The sequence below is a fragment of the Macaca mulatta genome, chromosome 11 (assembly GCF_049350105.2).
Source record: "Macaca mulatta isolate MMU2019108-1 chromosome 11, T2T-MMU8v2.0, whole genome shotgun sequence".
Taxonomy (NCBI): Eukaryota; Metazoa; Chordata; class Mammalia; order Primates; family Cercopithecidae; genus Macaca; species Macaca mulatta.
Genome location: NC_133416.1, coordinates 98,276,495 through 98,303,605, shown reverse-complemented (window position 1 = coordinate 98,303,605; position 27,111 = coordinate 98,276,495). Strand labels below are relative to the sequence as shown.

Genomic DNA, 27,111 nt, shown 5'->3' with positions numbered 1-27,111 from the left:
TAGGAATGCAAATACTATTGTGAACTGCGCATTCGGGGATCTGAGTTGCCTGTTCTTACAAGAATCTAATGTCTGATGATCTGAGGTGGAACAGTTTCATCCTGAAACCATCCCCAGTGGATAAACTGTCTTCCACAAAACCAGTCCCTGGCACCAGAAAGGTTGGGGACAGCTGATCTGAAGAATCAACCTCAGCATATTTTTGAACTGAAGTTGCTATTGATATTTTTGAAGTCTATGCCCCCCGGGAACCTAGTAAAAAACAATCCCTTTACCACATTCTCCTCAAGACTTTGTTCAATAGTTCAATGTTCTAGAACTTAGTGTTTCTGTCTCCTACATCCTAGTCTGCATCATAAGTCACTTCTCTGGTGCAGTGATTCTCAACCTTGGTCACATATTTGAATCAGCTCTAGAGCTTTTAAAAATCCCGATGCCTAAGCCATATCTAGGACTACTGAAATTGGAATGATTTGTGGATGACACCCAGGTTTGGTGTTTGACTTTCCTCATCTATACTTTCAGTGTCACATGCAGTTGTTTCTAAAAAATTAATACACTTCTTAATTTTGTCTCTTTACTTCTCTAGTACTGTGTTCTTTGGAAAAAGAGCCTTCTTTTTTAGTTAATTTTTATTTTCTTTCTGTTCCACACCTTCGTTTTCTGGCATAGTCCTCTACATTCTGTAAATCAGTAACTTATGAATCTGCTAAAAGTAACACTGTCCAAAACATTTTGGAAATCCTCAGATTCCTGAGTGGGTAATTCGATATGTTGTCCCATCAGACTAATTTCTAAGCCAGAATTGGGACTTCACTTGTTATTGTCCTCCCTAGCCCTCCATTAATACGCCTAAGCTTCGCTGGATTTTCCCTAATTCCACATTTCTCATTCTCCCTCTTAGGGCAAATTCTAGTAGGCCTTGTCTTGAGTTTTCTAGGGACAGAGAAACTTACCCTTTGTTGGTTAATGTGTACACATATAGGCATGAAAATCCCCTTGCTAATATTCAATGTGGGCTTTAAAGAGTTAAATAACATGTATGTAAATGTATATTATATGCTCCATTCCTTGACATGTTTGAGAAGAACAAAGAAATAGATCTAAAAAATATTGAGACAGGATAAAATCTTTTTGTCAGTGTGTTCTCTCTAGAGTTATAATATCAAAACTCTGATTAAAAACATAAAATTGAAAGAAATTAAATCTAGGCCATTTCAGATAAAATAATTTATTCTACTATAACTACACTAATTCTGTAATGTATAAGAGGATAGAATGAACATTGAAGAGGATCAGTAAATTTTGGAAGTAGAGAGAAAAAAAGAAGATCCCAGAGGCTAATGTTGTCAAGGCCAATAAATCACTATTCGGCAGTCGTCTTTTGGCAGGGTGTTTTTTTATCATGCTAACGACTGCAAAAACTTATGAGAGTTAACACATTTAAAGAGTTTGATCCCTTGGAAAAGAGTTCTTCTTTTGCCTCATGTTATTATGGAGCTGATTTATCCAGAGTCCTTTGTACTGGTTCTGTGGTCATCAACAATCTTTTGACTATAATTAGCTTCCCAAGTGGGACTACCTACAGAGAATGTGGTGGCACTAAGAGGATGAAGGTTAGCCTTCAGGTTTAATGTGGTCTTTGAACTTGTTTAAGATAATTTTGCCCCAAGAGATAAAGTCAGGTTTCTAAGTTTGTAAAATTTGCAAGAATTTGCCAGTGATAGCGGACAGTAATAAAAAATTAACATGTAACGATTATCCCTTTCAAAGGCAGTTGGTGGTTAGCTGGTCCTCTCTGGGATATCCTCTGTAAATACACACTTTTTTTCTTACACGAAATGTCTATATCACAGTTACCCTGTGATAATATATGCATCATTATTATCATCATTGTCATTATGTATAAATAGTAGTTTTATTCAAAAAAGTTCTACAAATTAAAAGGCATGGATTTATGCCTCAATAAAGGCTGTGTTAGAAGAAACAATTTGCTTTGTGTTACACTGAGAAAGATTGAAACTGAATAAAAAATACTAAATTACTCCATCAGAAATAAAGAGCTAGAGTTTTGAAGGTTCCAAATATCTTGGTTTTCAGTCCAACTTCTTTGTTTTCAATTACTGTGACTGACTTGCTCCCCTCCTCCCATCCTCATGAGATTACTGATTTCAGCCTACATTAAATTGTCTAAATTGTCTTTCTGGCATCCTTACATAGGGAACTAGGGCAATAAGGGGGAAGGGAATATGAACTGACTTTGCTGTTAGATAATGTGTCTAAAGTGTTTGCCAAAGTTCCCTACCAATATTATTTGGAGACATTTAATTAGAACTAGATGACACATTTTAAAAACTTATTAAGTTTCTGGAGACTAAGGAGACGATGGTGAATGGAGTCTTGAATAAACTGGGATGAAGCTGAAGTAGAAACTCTTTCTGGTGACTAAAAATGGAATATTGCCATTTTCTGACAATAAGAAAAGGAAATAAGAAGAGAAGTATGTGAGCAAAGAAAAAAATACTAAAGTCCCCAAAGAGACAAAGACTAGAGGGTATGATTAAATGAAACCTTAAAATCAGCTCTTGTTTCTTTGGCATGGAATTTTTCACTTAAACATTGCAATGTGTACGAATAAGCATTATCTTTTAGAGATATGAATCTGTGAAAACTAACTATACATTGGGATAGATTTTTTAAAAAAGCATGTGCATGTTCTAAACTTGATATCCTAGCAAGTCAATACCAAATATAATGATTTTATGATATTTGGTGTAATAAAAAGGCCATTAACTATTTTGATATTTGACTTGCAAATATTCATTCATTACATAACTTTATTAATTTTGACTTCAGTTAGTAAAATACTGAGATTTAACAATAAATAAATGGAAATAATGGTGAATTTACACAAATTTGGTGATATTATATTTCAGTAAGTGCTACAACAAATAAGATCTAAGAACAGTTGTTTATAAAAAAGAAATCAGAGGATAAAGAGACAAAAATATGCTTTTATTTCTTCTAATGTCAATGATATGTACTAGATAAATAAACCTATAATTAGTCATCCCTTAAAATTGACAAGTATGAAAACTTCTATTTAACATTGATATAGGGGGTTTGTAAACTACAATCAGTGTTTGTTATAATTTTTCTTACTTTTATGAGAAGTAAGTATTGTGTCAGACTGAAACTTTAACCTATGTCTACATGATGGGTGAGACAATTCCATGTATTCACCTGTTTCATTTTCCTTCTGGGCATTCAGATAAAACACATTGTTTACTTTTTCTGATTCTATGTTGGCTCATGTGGCTAGTTCTCTTCCCTTAATTTGTCAATGGATAGACAATACCTGTGGACCTTGAAGTCTGAAGCTGAAAATGGTGAAGTCCTAGCAAGAAAGAAATTTGGATCTCTGAGTAATTACATAGAGGAATGTCATAAACTTGTTTACCTGCATTAGAGAGTCATATCAGCAAGATAGAATATTTTATTGTGCTAAACCACTGGGATTTTGGACTAGTTTGTTACAGCTACTAATGTAACTTGCCATAATATAGACATTTTCAACTTTTGCTTTATTATGCATTTCCCAGTTGTACAACGGGAGAAATTTTTAGCATTTTTATAGATGATTTAAGCAGAAATATACATGGCTGAGTATACAATTTATGCTAGTTATATTCATAATTGCAGAATATTTCATCTGGCCCATGATGAGGTCCAATTAAACCTTTCTTCTCCATGTCGGATATAATCTCTTTAGTGGACTGAATTGTTTGTTTTCAACAAATTCAATATTTCCCTCCTCCAAACAGTGCTGACCATAATAACAAACCATTCTTCTCTGAACCCAGTTTTTCTAGGCTGCCTCCTTAGCTTACTTTCTTTTCTTTAGCTATATCATCATCACTAATCAGCTAGAGTCGAGAATAAAGAAGCTGCTCCTAATGGCTTCAGAAGAATCATTTCCTCTTGTTGGGCATTTTTAATATCACTTTTCTATGATGAGAAAAACTGAAAGTAACTTTAATTGCTTGGCATGGGGACCTTAATGTGACTATCTCTGGCCTTAGGTGTATCTACACTAAAATATGCCTTGTTTTTCCTATTTTAATAGGAACAATGGTATCCTCATAAATATCAATGAATCAATAAGGATCTCAGTGTATACATGTTTTTACTTTCTTCAGGGATTTCCTGGACTCTCTTTATTTACCATTTGCACATACAGGCAAAGGAAAGATTAATAAAACATTATCCTTCCCTGACAAAATTGGGGTTTTCAGTCAAAATTGTAAGGAGTATGATTGAGATAAAAAGGCTATAGAAAAAGAAAAGAGAAACCTAGGTGTGAAGACTGGTTAACTGATCACTTAAGAGTTAATATGTACTCAGGTAAGGCTATTACACTGTACACATCTAGGAAGCACCATTCACATAGAACACCACATAGATAGTGCTTCTCAGAGTTGTGCAATGGAGTGGTTCTACCACTAGATGTATAATTTTTCCATCTTTCCTTCAAATATAGAGCATATATAGCTAAAATTCTTGGCTCAGCAATAGATTCAAAGCTAGTTTCATCTAAAGAAGTTGAAGCACATCTTCTTTAGTTTCCTTTCATATGTTAACACATATAATGAATGTCTGTAGGCAGACATGGAGATATCTGAGCCATAACTACTTATTTTCATACTTGCTCTCGCTATGAGATAAATAAGAAAGACACATGAAATGTGGCTTAACAATCAAAGGCAGGTTTATTTTAGAGAAATAAACCTGAGAGGGGCTTCTGACCAATTTTGGTCAGGAGTATTCTCGCTCACAGACTAAGAGTATATATTGGTTTTAGGGTGACGGGGCCCATCGCAATCTTGGAATGTTTCTGCGTAGGGGAAAAGTTTATGATGGGGTTGGAATGTCTCTGGGTGGAGGGGAGGTTATCTTGGGGCTGACATCTTTCTGGCTGGAGGGGAGGTTATCTCGGGGCTAGCTTGTCTGTGGTCAGGGAGGGGTTTGGAATGTTTCTGGCTGGAGATGTTATTTGTGGTTTATGGGTATGCTGACCTTCGCCATTAGGTTGATGCTCTTTGAATTTAGGCAGTTTTTGATCAAGGTAAATTTTAAAATGGCAGTGCTTGTCCAAGGTGGTGATAATCCTGCTCTGTCACTCTCATGCAACTTTAACCATGTTATATTTTCTTACTCTTATACACAAAACGATCATTTAATGTATCAAAAATTGCCATGATTTACCTGTACTGATTCAACTGTATTTTTCAGAAGGCCTAATAATTGCTAGGCATACTGGAGTAGCAGCTGGGAGTATAATGGGGAAAAAAAAAGAAATATGTAGAATTTAGCCTCACGGGGAGAGATAGATTAATCAAATACCCACAGATACAATATAAAAATCTGTATCAGCTAGTTTTTGCTGTGTAACAATCAATTCCAAATTTTGGTAACTTAAAACAACAATTTATTTAGCTTACAATTCTGTAGTTCAGATATATGGTCTCTGATGTGCTGCTGGTTCACACTGGGTTGACTCACACTGGGTATATGCTAGGTTGGTACACTGCTGGCTGGACTAGCTTGGCCTCAGTTGAAGTGGCTTTCCTCTCCACCATGTGCTCTCTCATCTTCCAACAGGCTGGCCCAAGCTTGTTTATATGGTTATTAAACAGGGTTCATAGAGGACAAATGAAAGTTTGCAATGTTTCTGGACAACTATCCTCAAAATTAACATGAAATCAGCATATTCTGTTGACTAAACCAAATTAGGGGGCCATTCTAAATTCAATAATCAAAGATAAGGAATTAGGCTCTAAATTGTGATTACAGGAACTGGAAAGTCATATTGCAAAGGGGCATGGATCCAAGGAAGGGAGTAACTGCAACAATTTAAAGAATTGGACACAAATGCAATAGTTGATGTGCCAACAAGAAGTACACAATGCTCTGGGAACAACCAAACATACTTGTCTAAGTCAAGTAGATCACAAAAAATTTTCTGAGGAAGTGACCCTTGTTCTAAATATGAAGAATACATAAACAGTTGATTAGAAAAGCTGGAGAGAGAAGGGATTTCCAGGCAGAAGACCTAGTGCACACAAATGTTCTACAGGAGAAGGAACATTGAGAGCATAAGAAATTAAAGGTGGCCAGTGTAGCTTAATCAGATAGCAGAAGAGCTCAACTGGTGAGATGGAAGATGATAACACTTAGAAGGGTGAAACTGTCCTATAAGTCAAAAGATTTTGAATTTATTCTAATAATGATAACAACCACTTCTGGGTCACTTACTATATACCTGTCATTATTCTAAATGTTTTATATATATTAGATTTTAATCCTAAAATCATCTGTACTATTTATCCCAGGGTTTTGCAAATAAAAAAAACTGAGGGACACGGTATTGGGAACAGTCCCCCAAATCTGACCATAAACTGGCCCCAAAACTGGCCAGAAACAAAATCCCTGCAGCACTGTGACATGTTTGTGATGGCCATGATGCCTACGCTGAAGGTTGTGTGTTTACTGGAATGAGGGCAAGAAACACCTGACCCACTGAGGGTGGAAAACCATTTAAAGATATTCCTAAACCACAAACAATGGCATGAGCAATTTGTGCCTTAAGTACATGTTCCTGCTGCAGATAACTAACCAGAGCTCATCGCTTTGTTTTGGCCCATCCCTGTGTTTCCTATAAGGAATACTTTCAGTTAATCTATAATCTATAGAAATAATGCTTGTCACTGGCTTGCTGTCAATAAATATGTGGGTAAATCTCTGTTTGAGGCTGTCAGCTCTGAAGGTTGTGAGTTCCCTGATTTCCCATTCCACATTCCATATTTCTGTGTGTGTGTCTTTAATTCCTCTAGCACTGCTGGGTTAGGGTCTCCATGACTGAGCTCAGCACAAGGTCTCAGCACAAGGAGGTAAAGTAACTTGTCCAAGTCTCACAATCAGGCTAGATTCAAACTCACCTAGTCCAAATCCTTCTTTTTAACCAATTTGTAATAGTGTTTCTGCAAGGCCATTATTCTTGTGGTTATTATGAACAAAGTTTTAAAAAAAATTGAAGAATTTTAAACAACTTTCATCTTGTTAAGAGTTCATTTTCCATTAATCATCAAAACATGCAAATCAAAACTACAATGAGATATCACCTCATACCTCTTAGTGTGTCCAGAGTTAGTTCCTTCCAGTGGGTTCTTGGTCTTGCTGACTTCTAAAATGAAGCCGCAGACCTTTGCAGTGATTGTTACAGCTCTCAAAGGTGGCATGGGTCCAAAGAGTGAGCAACAGCAAGGTTTATTGTGAAGAGCCAAAGAACAAAGCTTCCACAGGTGGAAGGGGACCCGAGTGGGCTGCCGTTCCTGGTTGGGGGTGGCCAGCTTTAATTCCTTTATTTGTCCCCACTCACGTCCTGCTGATTGGTCCATTTTACAGAGTGCTGATTGGACCGTTTTACTGAGTGCTGATTGGTCCACTTTACAGAGCACTGATTGGTCCATTTTACAAACCTCTAGCTAGCCACAGAGCACTGATTGGTGCATTTTTACAGAGAACTGATTGGTGCATTTTACAATCCTCTTATAAGACAAAAAAGTTCTCCAAGTCCCCACTCAACCCAGGAAGTCTAGCTGGCTTCACCTCTCAATCCCCACTCTAAACAGGATACCCCAACTGCTGTTGGAAATTGGGCAATGACCACTGTAGCTACTTCCTGCTGGAAAGGGGCAAAGAAGGGGCCCTGCAGTGGCAGTGTGCTCAAGAGGGGAATTTTCTAGACCAGCCAAAGGGTTGGTCCAGGGGTTCTCGGTAGAAATTGTTAGTTGAGCTCATTTGGGGTTCCATTTGTAAGACTATCTGTAGCATGATGGCGTTGATCCTGGAGGAAACAAATTTGACAAAGATGTTAAAAACACAGGGCCTGGAGGCAAGTAATAGCAACATGGCTGTTATGGGACCTAGAAAGGGAAGAAGCAATGTTGCCCAACTCCAGAGGTTGGTATAAGAGTTTGAAAGGCATTGTCTGATTTCAGAAGTATTTTCCTGTAAACACTGGGTGACATCTCATACTATCCCTGACTGGTTAGTGTGAAAGCGACAGTCTTCTCAAGAAGGTACAAAGTCCTCCTTTCTCAGCAGTGAGGAGGTCTAGGCCTCAGCAGTTCTGGAGAGTCACTGCTGCCAAAGAGTCTATTTGGGATTGTAGAGTAAGGATAGATTTTGTTATGTCTTGCAAACTGTATGAGAAATCCGTTGAGAGTGTGTGATAGTAGGATAATATGTTTCACTGCTAACTTCTAGTAAACTTTACTTCTGTTGAAAACCTTGTAAGTTTGGGATTTCAATTATTCTTTACTATTAATAAGACCTCATTCAGTCCATATTAACTGAGAATTGGTATAGATGGCTCCTTCCTGATTCTGTAAGTACATTAAGGTTTGGCTGAGTGCAAACAGTTCACATGTTTGAGCAGACCAATTATTAGGCAATTTTCCTAACTCTTTTTCTGCAAGAGTTTCCTTATCACTTACTGAATACCCATTGTGTCTTTTCCCCTTAATTGCCTGGGAGGAACCATTTATTGTCCTATCCTGAAGGGAGTTCCTCCTAGATCTGGTCAGACTTTTGTATGGTAATTAATTAAGATTTAGATCCCCTGTTAGGAAACCTGCTGGGTTAAGGACTTTTGATAGGAAAACTACAGGTTGTCAGTGGCCTCAGTGCTTTCGGGCTACGCAGTTGTTTACACTGACAACAAGGTGGTAATGGAGTGTTATAGGATCATGGAGAAGACCTATAATTATCAATTATAGATTTTAAATTTACCCTGACTTTTAAAGGAATAGGGTACACTGTTTTTTCTTTACTATTTCTCTCTTTCTCTTTCTTTCTCTTTGACTTTCTGCTTCTTTCTCTCTCTTTGACTCCTTCTTTGTCTCTGTCTCTTGCTATCTCTCTTTCCTTCTCTTTGGCTTTCTGTCCCTGTCTCTTCCCCTCTCTCTTTGACTTTCTGTCTTTCACCCCCATCCCCCTTCTCTCTTTGACTTTCTGTCTTTCTTCTCTACTGGTCTTTCCCCACCTCTGCCAGCCACTTACGCTGCTGTTCTTCCCTATCCTTCCTCCTTTTGATGGCTTCGGCATCCTCTTTGGGTTTTTGCACTGTGTGAAATAACTCCATGATTTCCTTGTGGTATTTAATGTGGGTTCCCCCAGAGGTTAGGAACTCCCTTTTTTTCCACATTGCAGCATGGGCATGTAGGTTTAGATAAGCATACTTGCTATCTGTATACACATTTATTCTTTTTCCCTTTCCCAGTTCTAAGGCTTGGGTAAGTGCCACTAGTTCTGCTAAGTGGGCACTGGTCCCTGGGGAAAGAGGCTTACTTTCAACTGTTACATCACTAACTATGGCATAACCTGCCCTTTGTATCCCATTAATGAACAAATGAACTTTGAAGTCCACAAATGAACTTCCATCGGTATATAGGTTAAGGTCAGGATTAGCTGAGGGGAATTCTAAGAGATCCTCTAGGGCAGTGTAAGTCTCGACTATAATTTGTTTGATAATGGCAGTCATGATGGATTGGTTCCCCATCCTCTGGGAGAAAAGTGGCAGGATTGGGGGCTGCACACATGCATATCTGAAGCACTGGTCCCTCAAGGAGTAGCACCTCATATCTCAGCAGGCAGTTGTCTGATAGCCATAAACTTCCTTTGGCACCTAGTATGCCATTTGCATCATGAGTAGTACAGACACTGAGATCATTTCCTTGTATTATTTTGATAGCCTCTGATACTAAGGCGGCCACCACCACAAACATCCATAAACAGTGAGGCCAGCCTTTGGCTACTACATCAATTTCCTTACTTAGGTATGCCACTGGTTGTGGGGTTGTCCCATGAGTCTGAATAAGGACTCCAAGAGCTATTCCTTATCTCTCTGTGAAGTATAAAGAGAAGTTTGGTCCTGTGGGAAGGTTGAAGGCTGGAGCTTGCACTAGAGCCTGCTTTAAGGTTTTGAAGGCTGTTTCTGCCTCTGGTTCCCATTCTACTAGATGAGTATTTGCCCTCTGGGTCTCCTTGATTAGAGTACAGAAGGGCCTGGCTATCTCGCTGTATCCAGGGATTCACAGTCGGCAAAAGTTGGTGATTCCAAGGAACCCCCACAACCGTGTTAACATCTTAGGGCAAGGATAAGCCAGTATAAGCTGTATTAATTCCTTGCTGAGGGTCCTGGTTCCTTTGGCTAAGTTTAGGCCAAGATATTTGCCTTGTTGTAGGCAGAGTAGGGCTTTCAATTTAGATGCCTTGTACCTTTGATTACCTAGACAGTTTAAGAGATCTAGAGTAGCCTGCTGGCATGAGACTTCCAAACTGGTAGCCAAAAGTAAATCATCCACATGCTGAAGGACCAGAGTGCTTGGACTTGAGAAGTGGCCTAGATCTTGGGCCAGTGCCTGACCAAACAGGTGAGGGCTATCCCTAAACCCTTGGGGCAAGACCATCCATGTAAGTTGGGATGTGTGGTCTGTGGGATCCTCAAAGACAAAGAGAAACTGGGAGTCAGATGGCATGGGAATGCAGAAGAAGGCATCCTTGAGGTCCAGAACAGTGAACCATTATGCTTCCTCTGGTATTTGAGAGCAGAGTATAGGGGTTGGGTACAACTGGATATAGAGGAATTACTGGCTCATTGATGAGTCTAAAATCTTTCACTAGTCTACATTGACCATTTGGTTTTTGTACTCCTAGGATTGGGGTTTTGCAGGGACTGCTGCATTTTCTTACTAAGCCTTGAGCTTTTAAATGTCTAACAATATCCTGTAATCCTTTATGAGCTTCAGGCCTTAAGGATATTGCCTTTGATAAGAAAAGTGGTGGGGTCTTTTAGCCTGATTTGGACTGGGCAGGCATTTTTTGCCCTTCTGAATTGTCCTTCCAAAGACTAGACTTCAGGGTTGATTCCCTCTTCAAGCAGGGGACAACAAATGGGTAACTTGTTCCCCATATTCATATAGATAATAGCTTCAGCTTTGGCTAATATATCCCTCCCTAATAAGGGTGTGGGACTTTCAGGCATAACAAGAAAGTCATGTGAAAAGAATAAAGTCTCCCAATTACAACTGAGGAGGTGGGAGAAATACCTGGTTACAGGCTGTCCCAGGATTCCTCAGATGGTAATGGACCTTGAGGACAGCTGTCCGGGACAGGAGATTAACACTGAGAAAGCCACACCAGTGTCCAGGAGGAAGTCATTTTCCTGGCATTCAATGGTTAAACTTGCCAGGGGCTTGGTGAGTGTGATGACATGAGCTGGTGCTTCCCTCAGGGACCCTCAGTCCTGTTGTTGGATCATCTGGTTAGGGTCTTCTGGCCCAGAGAACCTTTGTCCTCTGGGGCAATGCGTCTTCCAGTGATTGCCTCGGCATAATGGACATGGGTGAGGGGGCAGCTTGTTTCTCATTGGACAATGTTTTTTAAAGTGTCCTTGCAAATGACACAGATAACAAATCCTACCTGGTGATTGGCCTGCTCCATTTTCTGTCCTCTGAACCACCAAGGTTTGTTTGCCTGAGGGCCATGACTAAGGCTGTGACCTTTCTCTGATCTTGCTTTTCCTTTTCAGCCTGTTCCTCTTGGTCCCTATTATAGAACTCCAAGGTTGCCAGGTTTAATAATGCCTCCAGATCTTGTTCAGGGTCCAGGGCTCACTTTTGGAGCTTTCTCCTGATATCTGTGGCTGATTGGGTAATAAACTTTTAGGATCTTTTAGGATCAATTGACCCTTGAGGAAGTCAGGTGACAGGGAAGTATATTTTCTTAAGGCCTCGCATAGTCGCTTGAGGAAGGCAGAAGCATTTTCTTACTTTCCTTGAGTTATGGTGAACATCATTGAATAATTGATGAGCTTTTTCCTAATTCTCCTTAGTCCTTCTGTAACACAGGTCAGCAGATGTTTACGACTCCAGTCCCCATGATCTGAGTCGAGGTCCCAGTGGGTATCCATACTGGGGACGGCTTGTTGACCAGTAGGAAATTTGTCCCTTTCCAGGTATCTCCAAACTCTCAGGCTGCAGCCAAAGCCACATTCTTTTCAATAAAGGTCAGGGTTTGATCTAACAATAGCATGATATCTCTCCAAGTGAAGTTGAAGGTTTGCCCTAGACTCTGTAGGACATCTATATACCTATGAGGATCATCTGAAAACGTATCCAGGTCTACTTTGATCTCCTTTAAATCAGAGAGAGAGAAGGGGACATGTACCTGGGTTGGGCCAAATTCCCCTCCCCCTACAGCTTGAAGTGGATGTAACTGATAGCCCGGGGTTTTTTTTTTGTGGTCTCTTGGAGATTTCTTTGCTTGTTTCCTTCTGGTTGTGGGAGATTAGAGGAGGCTTATCATTAATAGGAACAGGAGCTGTAGGAAGGTTAGAATATGGGGGTAAGCTGAGAGGTCCTCCTGTGAGATGTAAATTGCAAGCTTTGCATAGTTGCATATTCTCCTTCAATGAAAATAAAGATTGAATATAAGGTATTTCACTCCATTTGCCTTCCGTCTTACAGAAAAGGTCAAGCTGCAGGATAGTATTAAAATTTATACTTCCCTCAGGTGGCCATTTTTCCCCATCAGAGAGAGAATATTGGGGCCAGGTCATAGTGCAGAAAAAAATGAGCCGCCTCCTTTTCAGAGTTTGTGGGTCAAATTGGTCTCAATAGCTTAGGATGCATTTTAAGGGTGAGCCTGTTGATGCCTGAATGTTTTCCATTTGAAAGACAAAACTGCCTACAGTTTTGCTTTGTTTGTCCCCCGCAACCTGGCTGCCCAAGAACCTACAACAGTCCCTGGACCCTGCTGATCAGAATAGTCATGCTCACCGACACAGCAGCAGAAACACTACTTTTCCTCTTAGACCACAAAGAGGATCAAAGAAGGCCGGATTTAGTGGTCCTTACCAATGCATTCTCAAAAACCTGTTAGAGTCCTAAGCGTTTTCCTGTTAGTATTGGGACCTTACCCCTGTCCTATGAAGATGTTATGCCCCAAAAATGAAGTGGAGGGCCATAACCTGAGGGAGGGAAGGGATCTCCAGGGTTGGAAGAGTGATGCCTTTTATCCTCACTTCTCATCATATGAATAGGAAGGATATCATTTCTGGGGCTCTCCATATCTTAGCTTCAGGAACAGCTTTTGTTAGGTCTGCTTGTCTGAAGAGGGATCCTAAAATTCTAGATAGTAACCCCCACAATGGGGCTTTGGCAAAAATTTTGTCTTTCTGATTAGTGAGTCTGGGTGCCTAAAGAAAGGAACAGAGTCCCGAAATTTATACTAGAAATCATTCTTATAGGAAAAACTAGAAAAGCACCAGAGACAGGGAGTGGTTTTTAGAAGCAGGACTAGAATCAGAGAAGAGAGGTTGGAGGAAGTTTGTCTGACAGGCATTAAGACCCAGGAGCCAAGGGTCAGGATAGATAGGATAGATGGGTGAGTCTTGCTTGGGGGACATGACTTTGAGAGTTCCACTCATGACTGCAGGGTCAACCAACGTTTTTATTTTATTTTTTTAATTATACTTTATGTTCTAGGGTACATGTGCACAACGTGCAGGTTCGTTACATATGTATACACGTGTCATGTTGGTGTGCTGCACTCATTAACTCATCATTTACATTAGGTATATCTCCTAATGCTATCCTACCCCTTCCCCCCACCTCCCAACAGGCCCCGGTGTGTGATGTTCCCTTTCCTGTGTCCAAGTGTTCTCATTGTTCAGTTCCCACCTAAGAGTGAGAACATGCGGTGTTTGGTTTTCTGTTCTTGCAATAGTTTGCTGAGAATGATGGTTTCCAGCTGCATCCGTGTCCCTACAAAGGACATGGCTGCATAGTATTCCATGATGTATATGTGCCACATTTTCTTAATCCAGTCTGTCATTGAACATTTGGGTTGGTTCCAAGTCTTTGCTATTGTGAATAGTGCCGCAATAAACATATGTGTGCATGTGTGTTTATAGCAGCATGATTTATAATCCTTTGGGTATATACCCAGTAGTGGGATGGCTGGGTCAAATGGTATTTCTAGTTCTAGATCCTTGAGGAATCGCTGCACTGTCTTCCACAATGGTTGAACTAGTTTGCAGTCCCACCAACAGTGTAAAAGTGTTCCTCTTTCTCCACATCCTCTCCAGCACCTGTTGTTTCCTTACTTTTTAATGATCACCATTCTAACTGGTGTGAGATGGTATCTCATTGTGGTTTTGATTTGCATTTCTCTGATGACTAGTGATGATGAGCACTTTTTCATGTGTCTGTTGGCTGCATAAATGTCTTCTTTTGAGAAGTATCTGTTCATATCCTTTGTCCACTTTTTGATGGGGTTGTTTGTTTTTTTCTTGTAAACTTGTTTGAGTTATTTGTATGTTCTGGATATTAGCCCTTTGTCAGACGAGTAGATGGCAAAAAAAATTTTCTCATTCTGTAGGCTGCCTGTTCACTCTGATGGTAGTTTCTTTTGCTGTGCAGAAGCTCTTTAGTTTAATTAGATCCCATTTGTCAATTTTGGCTTTTGTTGCCATTGCTTTTGGTGTTTTAGACATGAAGTCCTTGCCCATGCCTATGTCCTGAATGGTATTACTTAGGTTTTCTTCTAGGGTTTTTATGGTTTTAGGTCTAACATTTAAGTCTCTAATCCATCTTGAATTTATTTTTGTATAAGGTGTAAGGAAGGGATCCAGTTTCAGCTTTCTACTTATGGCTAGTCAGTTTTCTTAGCAACATTTATTAAATAGGGAATCCTTTCCCCATTTCTTGTTTTTGTCAGGTTTGTCAAAGATCAGATGTTTGTAGATGTGTGGTATTATTTCTGAGGGCTCTGTTCTGTTCCATTGGTCTATATCTCTGTTTTGGTACCAGTAGCATGCTGTTTTGGTTACTGTAGCCTTGTAGTATAGTTTGAAGTCAAGTAGCATGATGCCTCTAGCTTTATTCTTTTGGTTTAGGACTGTCTTGGCAATGTGGGCTCTTTTTTGATTCCATATAAACTTTAAAGTATTTTTTTTTTTCCAATTCTGTGAAGAAAGTCATTGGTAGCTTAACGGGGATGGCATTGAATCTATAAATTACCTTGGGCAGTATGACCATTTTCACAATATTGATTCTTCCTATCCACAAGCATGGAATGTTCTTCCATTTGTTTGTATCCTCTTTTATTTCATTGAGCAGTGGTTTGTAGTTCTCCTTGAAAAGGTCCTTCACATCCCTTGTAAGTTGGATTCCTAGGTATTTTATTCTCTTTGAAGCAAGTGTGAATGGGAGTCCATGCATGATTTGGCTCTCTGTTTGTCTGTTATTGGTGTATAAGAATGCTAGTGATTTTTGCACATTGATTTTGTATCCTGAGACTTTGCTGAAGTTGCTTATTAGCTTAAGGATATTTTGGGCTGAGACAATGGGGTTTTCTAAATAGTCAATCATGTCATCTGCAAACCAAGACAATTTGAATTCCTATTTTCCTAATTGAATACCATTTCTTTCTTTCTCTTGCCTGATTCCCTAGACAGAACTTCCAACACTACGTTGAATAGGAGTGGTGTGAGAGGGCATCCCTGTCTTGTGCCAGTTTTCAAGGTGAATGTTTCCAGTTTTGGCCCATTCAGTATGATATTGGCTGTGGGTTTGTCATAAATAGCTCTTATTATTTTGAGATACATTCCATCAATACTGAATTTATTGAGAGTTTTTAGCATGAAGGGCTGTTGCATTTTGTCAAAGGCCTTTTCTGCATCTATTGAGATAATCATGTGGTTTTTGTCTTTGGTTCTGTTTATATGCTGGATTATGTTTATTGATTTGCATATGTTGAACCAGCCTTGCATCCCAGGGATGAAGCCCACTTGATCATGGTGGATAAGCTTTTTGACGTGCTGCTGGATTCAGTTTGCCAGCATTTTATTGAATATTTTTGCATTGATGTTCGTCAGGGATATTGGTATAAAATTCTATTTTTGTTGTTGTTGTTGTTGTTGTTGTTGTGTCTTTGCCAGGCTTTAGTATCAGAATGATGTTTTTGTCGGGACCCCGGAGTTGAATGGCTTTCCTCTCTGTCAACCATCAGCTCAGTCTGGAAGTACACGAAAACCAGAAGCTGGTTCCAGGCAAACAAATGCTCCCAAGTCTGAAGAGTCAGGGCTTGTCAGAGAGCCCTTTCACAGAAAGCCTGACACCCATGTCTTTAGTCTGGCAGTCATGCTAGTTGCTTTTGACTGGCTGACAGGTGCCTGGTGTTTAGCCCCCAAATTCTAAGGAAAAATAGGACAGAATAGCAAGTGAAAGGGGTCCAGTGGTACTCCCTGCTTGACGATATTAGAACTGTTAGCAGTTAGAACTGTAGATAACTTATCTCATGGTAGCCTTTGCTTAGGGAGTATATTATGTGTCCGTGAAACAGTACATCTATTCCAGAGATGAAAAATGCATACCTCACATTGACTACATGGCTACTAAAAGATAAAATGTGTTGGTGAGTTTGTGGGAAAAAAGGGAACTCTTGCATACTGTTGTTGGAAACGTAAATCAGTACAACCACTATGAAAAACAGTGTGAAGATTCCTTAAAAATTACAAATAGAACTACCATAAGATCCAGCAAGCCCACTACTGGGTATATATTCAAAAGAAATGTATCAGTATGTTAAAGATATATCTGTATTCCCATGTTTATTGCAGCACTATACACAAAGACCAAGACAAGGAATAAACCTCAGTGTCCATCAATGGATGGAAAGATAAATACAATGTGGTTTATACACACAATGGAATTTTATTCAGACATGAAAAGAATGAACTCCTGTCACTTGAGATAGCATGGATGAACTTGGAGAATACTATGTTAGGTGAAATAAGCAAGGCATAGAAAGATAAATACCATATGATCTCAGTGTATGTGGAATCTAAAATAGTTAATTCCCTAGGATAGAGTGGAATGGTGGTTACCAGAGGCTTAGGTAGTTAGGGAAAAGAAGGAAATGGGGAAAGGTTGGTTGGAAGATACATAATTACGGTTAAAGAGGAGGGAAAAGAAAAGTCCAGAATAGGCAAATATGGAAACAGATTAGGCAAAAGTACAACCACAGAAAGTTGGTAAGTGATTGCCTGGGGCCAGGAGGTTGGAGGGGGGAAGGAGAGAGGATGAGAAGAGAGAAGTTGGAAATGGCTGTTAATAGTTGCAGAGTTTTTTTTTCTGGGTGATGAAAATGCCATAAAATTGATTGGGTGATAGTTGCATAATTGTTACTAAAAAAAATTAGACTATATACTTTAAATGGATGAACTGTATAATATATGAATTGTATCTCCATAAAGTTGTTTTTAAAAGAGTCCATTCTTAGTACATCTACACTAGAGGACAACCTAACTTTATACAAGTAGTCTATTGCTGTATTCCAGCTAAGAGAGGATAGTAATTTAGATAATGGTGATGATGGCAGATAGGGAACAAAAGTAATGATATTGATAGATGTTTAGAAAACAGTATTGACAAATCAAGTGAACAGTTGATCATAACTTAAGCATAATGTTTGACATAGACATTTTAGATAAAGATTGGCAAACCTTCCACCATTTACAAATTCACACATTCACCTGGTGATTCTTTTATTCATTCATAAAGGTAGGAATCAAATCTAGTTTATTTGAATTCCTTAACAGCATTTTTTCCAGAACATATATATTACATTATCACTGATTTCCTTATTAGAAACTTAGCTGTAGATTAACTAAAATTTAAAAAATTAAAATACAAAAAATACAAAAAAACCCCCACAATATTGAATGGCAGCGAATGGTTTATGATCCCCATAAACAGGTATAATTTATATGTTCAACAAGAAATCTGCACTAAAAGGACTCAGTGGATAATGAAGCAATCAGGAAGATGTATGATTGCTGTTTCTGAACACACCAGTTTTTCATATTTTTACCCTGAAATTAAGACAAAAAAGTAGGCTTAGTGGCAGCAATATAATTATATAGATCATTTAGATGCACTTTTTGCTAAGGGGCAAATGAATTTCATCAAAATTATTGTTAACCAAATCTTATTGTCACTTAAAATGGTTCTGAATGTTTTTATAGAGATAATCTTCTGTTGACAACAATGGTGATTATTAGAAAATGAAAGCTTTTAATCTTTTGTCATGTTTTTAATAATAACACAAATATTGCTAGTAAAAGTCTCAGTTCAATCTGAAACAATAAATGTAATTGGATTATTTTCTATGGAGAGTCTTTATTTCTCCAGGGAGCAGAAACTTAGCCTGAGACACTCCAGGGTCACTTCAACCGCTTTTACCCTGAGATTGGGTTGAGGTGATACATTGCTTACATGGAGTCACGGCTGTGCAGGGTGCAGAGACTGGGACAGGCCTAAGGACTTCTTCTCTTGGTAGTTATCTCTTCATACTGACATCTGCTGATATCTCACTCAGCCTAGGTCACTGTGAACTATCCATTTGTCATCTCTGGAATAGATGTACTGTTTTGTGGATGCAGAATGTACTCCCTAAGCAAAAGCTACCATAATATAAGTTATCTATGTTGGAACCGAACTGTCGATTCCCTCCTGGGCAGGGGTCGCCGCGAAGGATCACCGACATGAGATTCACAGCAGAGAGTTATTTATTACTAGCACGCTAGGGTCCCAAGCTCTAAGTTGGCCCTGGGACCCCGACTGCTTGTTACAGGCTGTTTATATAGGCAAACACAAGTTCAAACACAGCTTAGGGCGCGAAATTCAAACAAAGCTTTAGGCACATGGTAATTGGGTCTGTCTATGGCCTGAGCAAGGTGTCTTGTTCTAATTGGTTAGAGCAGGACCTTATGAGGTTTTTTTCCTGGAGTTGTTGATTCCGGGAACTTCGAGGCAGGGTGGGACCCCCGGAATTGGCAGGGTGGGACCCCATGAGGTTGTTTCCCGGAATTGGCAGGGTGGGACCCTATCAGGGTGGGACCCTATCGAGGCAGGGTGGGACCCTATCCAGAGCCACCTGGTGTTAATTTTTTTTAAGTTCTTTTTTTATGAGGCCTAGTTTCTAAGTTTTATGTGGCCTAGTTTCATTTCCTCCTCTTTTTGTGTCAGAGGCTCAATCTTGAGCCTCTTCTTCAGTCCTGAGGGTCTGGTATTGTTGGGTCAGAACCATAGCATGTACTATGTTTAATCTATTTTTAATAAGGGTGAGTAAGCGGTTGAGTATGCATGGTCCGAAAGTCAGGATGAGCGTGAGCAGGGTGAGGGGTCCTAAGATGGTGGAGATTAGGGTGCTAAGCCAAGGGGATTGGTTGTACCAATTTTTAAACTAACTTTGTTGAGATTTTTTTTTTTCTCTTGTCTAATCTTTTTCTTAGTTTTGCCATAGAATCTTTAACTACTCCTGAATGATCTGCATAAAAACAACATTGCTCTTTCAGGGCTGCACAGAGCCCGCCCTCTTTTAGAAAGACAATTTCTAGTCCTTGTCAGTCTTGTAATACAACTTCAGACAGAGAAGTCAAGGACTCTTCAAGTTTTGTGATAGATTGTTTTATGGCTCTAAGGTCTTTATCTATGGCTACTCTAAGTTGTTGCAGATGATGGTTACCATGCACTAGGGCTGCTGTCCCGGTCTCAACTCTAGCCGCTACCTTAATTCTTAACATGTCGGCGAGGGTGAGGGAGATTAAGGGCGGGGAGGTGCTTTGAGGAGCTTTTAGTTGGGGCTTCTCCGATATGGAAACCGGGGGCTTCCTAGCTTCTAATAAAACCTGGTTTGGCCTTACTGCAACAGGGGCAGTGTCTGGATTGACTAATAGTCTGATTTGGAGGGGAATTTTAGGCGGGTTGTGCTGGTATAAATAGAGACCTTATATTAACCTTGTTGTTATCTATCTGTTATCAGATTTTGCCGCATCTTCAAACTTGATGCGAACCAGGTTGCAATTTTCCGAATATCGGGTTGTGGTACAGGGCTGGACAAAGGACATGGTTATATACCAAGGTTTTGTGGCCTATTTTTACTTTCCATTATTAGTAGTCACACAGGACCAGCTTTTGCAATATAAGTGAGTCAGATTTTCACAAGTTTTTCTTATTTGTCCTGTCCTGAATCCGGGACAGGCATAAAACCTGTTCCGGCTGATGGACACCTTTCTAGCCTGTCCTTTCCATTCTTGTCCATCCTGAGGAGTCCTTAATAGGACTCCTGTGGGACCAGTAAACCGGGGGCCTGTGTTTTTTATCTTTCCTGCTATTTTTTTTTTTTAGGTTGAAATAGAGGTCTGGAAACCAAGTCTTTATAGGAGCATTCTCGGAGGTCTTATTTAAGACCTCTTGATTATTAAAATTAATTATCTGTCAGGTCAGGCTAAATGGCCGGTGGGGGTTAGCGTCAAAAACTACACTAGAGACGGCACAGGGAAGAAGGGCAAACAATAAGCAAGGAGTTAGATACGAGAGAGTCTTATCTTGAGCGGGTCCGCGGAGCGTAGGAGTTTCCATGTCTCAAGTGGTGTTGGTCCGGACGTCTCTGGAGCAGCCTTGGCGTGGGATGCGTGGATCCAAGTGGAGATTCCGTCAACCTTTATGGCTGTGGGCGTGGTCAGGAGAACAATGTAGGGTCCTTTCCACCGAGGGTCTAGTCCTTGAGTGCGGTGCCGTCTAACGTAGACAGAGTCTCCCACCTGGAAGGGGTGACTGGTCTGTGGATGTCCTGGTTGGTACAGTTCTGCCAAGGGGGCCCAGTACTGCTTGGAGTCCTTTTAGCCGAGCCTGTAGGTTAGTTTTAGGATCGGAGGGGGAGAAGGAGTTAAGCAAGGTTGACAAAGGGGGAGGTCCTCCGTAGAGGATTTCATATGGAGTGAGCCTAAAACATTTAGGCGTATTTCGGGCCCTTAACAGAGCTAAGGATAGGAGGCGTCTCCAATCTTTTAAACCAGTCTCTAAGGTCAATTTAGTAAGGGTCTCTTTTATTGTTTTATTTATTTTTTTTTACCTGTCCTGAGCTCTGGGGTCTATAGGCACAATGTAATTTTCAATTAATTCCCAATACCTGGCGAGCCCCTGACTTACCTGAGAAATGAAGGCCGGCCCGTTATCTGACCTAATTACCTTGGGAAGTCTGAATCTAGGAAAGATTTCTTCCAGAATTTTCTTGGCTACTATGTGTGCCATTTCTTGCCAGGTGGGGTAGGCTTCTACCCATCCTGAAAAGATATCTATAAACACTAGTAAGTACTTATATCCAGCATAGTGAGGTTTTACTTCAGTGAAGTCTATTTCCTAATAGACTCCTGGGCGATTACCACGAGTTCGTTTCCTTTCTGGCACTCGGGTAGCCCCAGCGTTTACCTGCTGACAGACCTTACAGGCAGATGTCACTTGTTCTACGAGGGTACTTGCCTTTGGGATTAGAAAGTCAGTTTTTTTCAATCAGTAATTTTAGCTTTTCGACTACTCAAGTGTGTCCAGGCATGCATCTGCTGGATCATTGCCAGGGCCTCCTTTTGGGGAAGGACTATTTTTCCTCCTTTTTCTCAGTTTTTAGTGTCTTTGTTCTCTATAGCCCCTATGGCTTTTGCTTCTTCCTGGGGTCTCCCGGGGTTTAAGTATGTTTAATAGTTATGTGGCTGGTTTCGTCAGGTTCTGTGGCTAGGGTTAGTACTTCCGCCATGGCGGCTTGCCTGGCCACTTGGTCGGCCTGTCTGTTTCTTACTGCGACTGGATCTTGTCCTTTTTGATGCCCGGGGCAGTGAATTATAGCCACTTCTTGAGGAAGAAAAAGGGCTTTTAATAAGGCAATTATTTCAACTTTGTTCTTGATTTCCTTTCCTTCTGAGGTTAGGAGACCTCTTCTTTCTTAGGTACTTCCATGAGTATGAGCCATTGCAAAGGCATACCGGCTATCAGTATAAATGTTAGCTTTCTTTCCCTTGGACAGCTCGAGGGCCTTGGTTAGTGCTATTAACTCAGCCTTCTGTGCAGACGTGCCAGGAGGTAGTGATTGTGCTTAAATGGTGTTGTGGCCATCTACTACCGCCGCTCCCGCCCTCCGGGTACCTGAGTCAAGGTAACTGCTGCCGTCTGTGTACCAGGTGTGATCCGTGTCTGGGAGTTCTCAGCCAGTACTTGCCGACAATCGTGTGGGCTTGGTTGGTCTTCTGGTACCGGCAGCAGCGTAGCAGGGTTTAGGGTGACCGGAGGGCCAAACTGGACGCGGTCCGTGTCCAGTAGGAGGGCCTGGTAGTGGGTTAGGCATGCGTTGGTTATCCACCGGTCCGGGGGCTGCCGCACTATGGCCTCTAGAGCATGTGGGGTAATAATAGTTAGTGGCTGCCCAAGGGTTAACTTAGCAGAGTCCTTGACCAGCATAGCGGTGGCTGCCATGATGCGAAGACACGGGGGCCAGCCGGCCGCCTCCGATTCTCTCCCTCTCTCCCTGGTCCTTTTTCTCTCACAACTGCCGCCAGGATTTTTGTTAAATGCTTATCCCTCACTCGGTCCTTACGATCCTCTCGCTCCATCTGTTCCTTCGCTAACCTGGCTTCCCTTTCCTCAGGGGTTTCTCTCTTATTATACACTTTTTCTGCCTCCTTAACCAATTCCTGTAATCCATAGGTTTGGATTCCATCTAGTCTTTGGAGTTTTCCTTTGATATCTAATGCAGCTTGGTCTATGAATGCCATAGCTACAGTAGCCTTATGTTCTAGGGCCTCTGGGTCTAATGGGGTATACATTTGGAACCCTTCCAGAAGCCTTTCCATGAAGGCTGCCGGGCTTTCATCCCTTTCTTGAGTTATGGTCCTTACCTTGGCCAAATTTGTGGGGCGCTTTCCTGCCCCTTTGAGACCCGCCAACAGAGCCTGGTGATAGATTTGGAGACTCTCCTTACCTGGTGCCGTTTCATAGTCCCAGTCTGGGCGGGTGAGGGGAAATCCCTCGTCTATTTTATTGGGAAGTTGGGTTGGGAGGCCTCCTGGTCCTGGCACATTTTTCCGGGCCTCCAGGAGGACTTGCTGCCTTTCTTCAGTGGTTAGGAGGACCTGCAAGAGTTGCTGGCAATCATCCCAAGTGGGCTGGTGACTGAGGAGAATGGATTTTATTAACGAGGTTAGGGCCTGGGGGTCTTGGGAAAAGGAAGGGTTATGGGTTTTCTAGTTGTAGAGGTCAGAGGCAGAGAAGGGCCAGTACTGGACTGTGCGATTGACGGTACGGAGGGGAAAAAGGGAGGATTGCCAAGTGGAAGGGCCATCTGGGTCCTCAGTCTGCCACAAGCGGAGACGAGGAGGTGTCGGTGGCAGCGTCCGAGGGGTGAGTTTGGGCTGGGCTGGAGAAGGAGACGGGGTGGAGGGAGGGGCCGAGGGAGAAGTTGGAGAAAGGGTAGGGGCCGAGGCGGTAGAGGAAAGAGCTGGGGACAAGACAGGGGGCAAGGGTGAAGCGTAAGGTGGAGGTCTCAGAAGGGGGTTTTGAGGTGGAGGAGGCAGGGGGTCAAGAAGGAGGAGATCCCTCTGGGGTTCATCTGGGAGGACTGGCTTATGCGGGTCCGGTTTCCGATTTTTTTGGGGCTTCTAAGGCAAGAAGGGTAGACTGGGGTGGGGAAGGGGAATGGAGCAAGGGTTTCACCCAAGAGGGAGGGTTTCGGACCAGATCCTCCCAAGTAATTATGTAGGCCACCTGGTCTGGGTGTCCGTGTGGCCCAGGATCCATCACTGTTGCTTTAACCTGTAAGATAATTGGGAGGTCAAATGTTCCATCCCGGGGCCACCCAACATGGAGGGTAGGCCATTCGGATGAGCAGAATTTTCGCCATCGTCCCTTATGGACTTCTATGGAGAGGTTGTGGGCTCGAGCCCGAACGTCAGGGAAGTGATTCAGGGTCAGAGACAAAGGAGTCGTCAACGTCTGTCTTATTTCATCCACGTATAACAAGGACAAAATGAAAGTAACAAAAACAAAGACCAGACAAGTAAGGAGAAGCCGCGCGGCCAGAGAGTGGCGCCACAAGATCATAAAATACTCAGACAGCAGGGGCGACCTGCCTACAGATTTAAGGAGGCTGACTGAGTCGTCAGCCTTCTCCCAGACTACCTCCAGGGCGTCCCCTGGGGCGTAAGTGGGAAGGTGCCGGACACGTCTGTCCCCCTTCCTCATTTAATTCAGAAGGAGTACTCCCCAGAGTTCAGAGTTAGCCAGCAAGACAGACAGAACAAAACGAAAGTACCTGGTAGGTCCGTTCAGTCAGCAGTCCGTGGCCCGGGCCAGATGGGTCTCCGCCGGATGGGTCGGGGGTCCTCGGACGACCCCACTTCCCGGCCAACGCACCAAATGTTGGAACCGAACTGTCAATTCCCTCCTGGGCAGGGGTCGCCGCGAAGGATCACCGACACGAGATTCACAACAGAGAGTTATTTATTACTAGCGCGCTAGGGTCCCAAGCTCTAAGTTGGCCCTGGGACCCTGACTGCTTGTTACAGGCTGTTTATATAGGCAAACACAAGTTCAAACACAGCTTAGGGCGCGAAATTCAAACAAAGCTTTAGGCGCGGGGTAATTGGGTCTGTCTATGGCCTGAGCAAGGTGTCTTGTTCTAATTGGTTAGAGCAGGACCTTATGAGGTTTTTTTCCTGGAGTTGTTGATTCCGGGAACTTCGAGGCAGGGTGGGACCCCCGGAATTGGCAGGGTGGGACCCCATGAGGTTGTTTCCTGGAATTGGCAGGGTGGGACCCTATCAGGGTGGGACCCTATCGAGGCAGGGTGGGACCCTATCCAGAGCCACCTGGTGTTAATTTTTTTTTAAGTTCTTTTTTTATGAGGCCTAGTTTCTAAGTTTTATGCGGCCTAGTTTCATCTACAGTTCTAAGACCAGGTACACAAGAAAATAGAAATAGATAACTTACTGCAAACTGTCAACTCAAAGATGTACCCTGCTGGTACTATGTTAAGAAGACACACAAGTGCAGTGCCTTTGACAGAAATCGAAGTCATATGTAGTAATGACCATTTGTATTATATTTTTAAACTTTAGGGAAATATAATGAACAGATTAAAAAGTTAAAACAGGGCTGGGCGCGGTGGCTCAAGCCTGTAATCCCAGCACTTTGGGAGGCCGAGACGGGTGGATCACCAGGTCAGGAGATCGAGACCATCCTGGCTAACACAGTGAAACCCCGTCTCTACTAAAAAAATACAAAAAACTAGTCAGGCGAGGTGGCGGACGCCTGTAGTCCCAGCTACTCAGGAGGCTGAGGCAGGAGAATGGCGTGAACCCGGGAGGCGGAGCTTGCAGTGAGCTGAGATCCCGCCACTGCACTCCAGCCTGGGCGACAGAGCGAGACTCCGTCTCAAAAAAAAAAAAAACAAAACAGGAAGAAGCAATTCAAGTAAAACAAGAGGCCAAAGAAAAACAAATAGAGGAAAACACTGAAAGAATTTATGAGTATTTGTAGAAGAGGCTCAATTATGTTTGCATTCAAGTGTTACCAATTGTAGCTTGAAAAAAAGGGCAGGGATTTTTTTCTGGTCATTTGTGTTTATGTTCAAATTTAGTTTTCTGCAACAGAAGCATACAAGTCTGCCACACGGAAGGCCCGGTGGTCTTGTTTCCCTGGACTCATTTTTTTTTTTTTTTGTATGCATTGCCTCACAACTTCATATCACAGTATGAAGATTGTTGAAGAGGGGGAAAAGATGCCTAAATCACTTCTACTTAATAGTGAAAATAAATGTGTCTACAAAACAAAAGTCTCTCCAGCCACAGTACTTTGAGGTTCTGCAATTTTGCTGATGTGAAAAGGCATTCCTTTTTCTTGGTTTTCAAAGTTGTATTGCATTTATGTTTTATTAGCAAGGAAGCATGAACAAAACAATTTTTGATAAACGCAAAAAGCTGTTTTGCCTCATTATATTGGATGACAAGTGAGATCTTACAGCTTCACATCAAATCAGTGGAAAAACAATTATCTGTAAAAAGTATGTGCAAACATTTTTCTTACAAAGCTAAGATTCAAGGCAACGTGTCTGGAATTTGTTTCTCCCTTTAGGCTGTCTCCATTCCATGAAACATCTGTCTCAATTTCCGCTCTTCCTGGAGCCTCCTTTTGGTCTCTCTACAAATCCATTCCCTCTGAATCTGCCTCATTCTGACCTACAGATGGAAACCGTATGTCTTTCTGTTTAAGAAAATGTGCCCCATCTTCTCAGCTGGAGTTTTCTGGCCAAGCTTTATTGTATCTTCATGTATTGCTCCTAATGTATCAAAGACAGTATAATCTGTTTTTGTTTTGATTTCATGCTTTAAATAATTTAAAGTAAGTATTAGCACATTCACTGATTCGTCTCAGAAAATCTCTAAACGTAGAGCTGTGAATGAGAGATATTTTGGACAAGCAAAGTTTGAAAAAATTATCCTTCAATAAGTACTTGCTGATTGCCTATTATGCTTACAGCCTAGAGGTACACAGATGAAAGAGATGACACACTTTACCATCCAGCAGGCTTGGATATGCAGAAAACAAATGGAACCAATGTAATACAGCACAGAAAAAGCTGAAAGAGAGAGACTAAGGAAGCACTGAAGGATGCACAATTCAGAAATATAAACTGATAAAATAAAGTTTAGTGTTTCTTCAAAAGAATAATTTTCATTTGTGATTTGCAATGCATTGAAATATATTAAAAATGATATCAAATCATAAGTGTATCTTTAAAATTTTTTGGTTATTTTAACATCTAGAAAATATTTGGTCTGAAAATACACCTGTGTTATAGATGAAAGGAATAGTTTGCACATCATTTGTTATTAAGTAATACAGAAATAATTTATGTGTTTCCTTACTTCTTTAATGAAAGCAAATAAAGGGTGGAAAAAACCAAAAGGCCATATTGGTGTGGTGAAGGGAAAATCTGGGATTTCTGGGGATACCACAAGGACACTGGGCCACAAAGGGTGGGTCCTGGAAGTCGCCATCCCAATTGCCTGGGGCAAATTTTCAACCCAAGATTACAAGGCCATCAGAGAAGTAGATATTTACTAAGTACCACAAAGAAATATACATTCAGACA

The 27,111-nt window shown here is 41.3% G+C and overlaps 1 protein-coding gene and 1 long non-coding RNA gene across 4 annotated transcripts in view; one reads left to right on the top strand and one right to left on the bottom strand.

The window, feature by feature from the left end:
- The window catches only part of EPYC (epiphycan), a 55,424-nt gene that overhangs the window by 12,780 nt on the left and 15,533 nt on the right, over positions 1–27,111 (top strand).
- LOC144332707 (uncharacterized) lies at positions 20,795–24,708 on the bottom strand. Of its 3 annotated transcripts, none has more exons than XR_013400698.1 (3): positions 24,271–24,708; positions 22,942–23,125; positions 20,795–20,822 (listed from the first exon to the last, which is right to left on the bottom strand). It is a non-coding gene; the product is annotated as an uncharacterized LOC144332707 (long non-coding RNA). The 3 variants fall into 3 exon arrangements; XR_013400697.1 differs by lacking the exon at positions 20,795–20,822 and adding an exon at positions 22,173–22,289; XR_013400696.1 differs by lacking the exon at positions 20,795–20,822 and adding an exon at positions 22,173–22,351 and having other exon boundaries at positions 24,271–24,707.